Here is a 2,558-nt window from a genome sequence, read left to right as displayed (position 1 = left end):
ATGCTAGATAGAGAGAGGAGCTAGTGGGCGACAACATTAGTGCGAAAGAGAAAACAAGCAGAATGCATGTTTTTCTTTGTTTTAAAAAGTGTTCACACGAAAGGCGCGGACCCAGTGATAAAACCAATGGAAACATCATTACTGGGGTGCGAATTTAAAAACAAATGACCTTAACAGGGCGCTTTAAAACCCCCAGAACGCTACTTAAAAACTACCCAGGATACCTCAGGACGCCCAAAAAACCAGGACATGTCCTGTGAAAAACCTTACTATACGCGAATGTTCAATCTCACTATTTGAGGTAAAATATCAGAGTAAAAATCTGTTTAAATAAATTTAAACGTGAGCAGTGAGGACGTCTGACCCTTCCGAAATGTAATTTTCAAGTAATTTTTTCGTTATTCACAAAATATAAAATTTTCAGGAATGCTTTCACTGAATTTTAGTGTTCACAGTTCACAGAGCCTATTCACTTACATCTGACACATTTTTTCGAAATTTTTGGAAATGATACTGCTTCAGTAAATAAATTGCCTTTTATAAAGCAAACATAAAACGGACCCATTATTTTCTGGATTTGCTTAAATAAGTAATTGGCCTTACTTATTATGTAATAACAATTCAAAGAGTTTATACGGAGTGTGCCGGACTTCATGTCAAATTTCGCAGATTCGAAATTGCGAAAGCTTAACTTTTTTTAGTGCATTTTCCAACCCAAGTTGGATGACGCTATTATGGCCATTTTATCAGTCCGTCCGTCCGAGGCCTTATCTACTCCTACTGTTTTGAAGATATTTTGTTCGTTCTGTTTGGATTTGAATGCATGGAAAATGCGCTAAAGTTACTCGCCTTAGGGCGAAAACCTTTTTTATTTTTAATGACTGCCCCCCCAGCCACTGGATTGTATGATCTGTATAGTTCTATTACATCAATTCCATGACAACTAAGATAGTTTCTTGTTGTTTCTTGGCGGTTCTGTTAAATCAAAGGCAAGTAGTAATTAAAAATACTACAATAGCTGTACAAATTTTCCATTTACATTTTACAGAGTGGAATCCATTTGTCAACAAAAGATTGGGGTTTTCATTAAGAAAAAGGTTTTCGCATTTTAAAGTACGAAATTAGGTTTTTGCTTTCAGTCGATGCACAAACATTTCCACACCGCATCAGATTTTTAGGAACTTGATCCTGAAGTAAAACGATTTTTATTTTTTTAAGCGAAAACCATGCGCCGACAAAGAAAAACCAGAAGATCAAATAGACTAAAAAATGAGGATTAAAAAAATAATTTTTATCTTCAGAAAAAGCAGTGGCGTAGTATTTTTTTTCCAAAAATATTTAATGCAAAAGCTCTGTACGGCCGCCACTGGTAGAGAAAATCAAAACTTTTTCACATCAGCAAATGCATCTTGATGCATAAAAGACATGTACTAAATTTTATAAAGAAGTCTACAGTATTATGTCTATTATTATTAAAAAACTGATTTTTTTTAAAACTTTACCATCCTGTATCTAAAAAATTAAAACGTTTAGGACATACGTTCATGGGAACTTTTTTTCTTAAAATGTGTCCAAGAATCATCCCCTTATATATTAAGGAACACCCTGTATATTCTTTACAGCGGACAGCTTTACACGTTTACTGGAACTTTCGCTGATTTTATCACTGACTATCAACATAACAGGGTAGTCGAAAAACTCCCATTCACCCTAGACAAAATAAGCCGTCGCACACTGGATTTGAAGATTAAGTTTAATGAGGTAAAATGTACTTATATCAAATTTACGTTACGTAGGAAGGTTATCAGTATCAACACTTACCTCAAGGGGGTCCAAACCCCAAACAGAATTAGCCAAATATCTGGGTCTCCACCTAGACCCATTTGGAGGATAAAGTTAAACTGATGATCACCTGAAACAAAATGGCAAATGAGAAATAAAAATTGAAACAGCGATGTGAAACATATATAGCAATTTGTGATTCTTTAGAAGTGATGATCGCTTGAATTTCGCGCGTAAGGTTTTAGTATTTTTTGCATTATTAGATTGACGGTTTGAATTTCGTTAGTAATTTTTTTCTGTCATGACTGCCATTTAAGAAACCAGTGTCGCCGTTAATTGTTGTGTGCCATTTGCGGTTTATTACTTTTTCCATTTTGAACAATTTTTAGAGTTGATGCACTAAAATATGTAAGAAACGTGACTGTGTCTAGTGTTATAGACCGGGAGGCAGCGTACATAGTAACTAAACCATAAGCGACAAAAAATTCAACAAAACAGGCTGAAAGTACGTTGAAAACTAATAATAAAATCACTCGTCTGCCAGTCGTAAGTGGCAGCATTAACTTGGGGCGGCGCTGAATAGGTGACTTCTTTAGGTGATCAACTAAATTACCAAACTATAAGGGTCACGGAAAAGATTTGTATCAAGAAATCCCATTTTTTCCATAGTTTTCAAATATACTATGGCAGACGATTTCAAGTGCAGCGTTGGTAGCGAAAGACGCCCTCCAATGTAGGGAAAAACACCCCTGAACTAAACCATGGGGACCGTATAA

The sequence above is a fragment of the Photinus pyralis genome, unplaced genomic scaffold (assembly GCF_008802855.1).
Source record: "Photinus pyralis isolate 1611_PpyrPB1 unplaced genomic scaffold, Ppyr1.3 Ppyr1.4_LG6, whole genome shotgun sequence".
NCBI lineage: Eukaryota > Metazoa > Arthropoda > Insecta > Coleoptera > Lampyridae > Photinus > Photinus pyralis.
The sequence above is the reverse complement of the archived record's forward strand: the minus strand, read 5'-3'. Positions refer to the sequence as shown.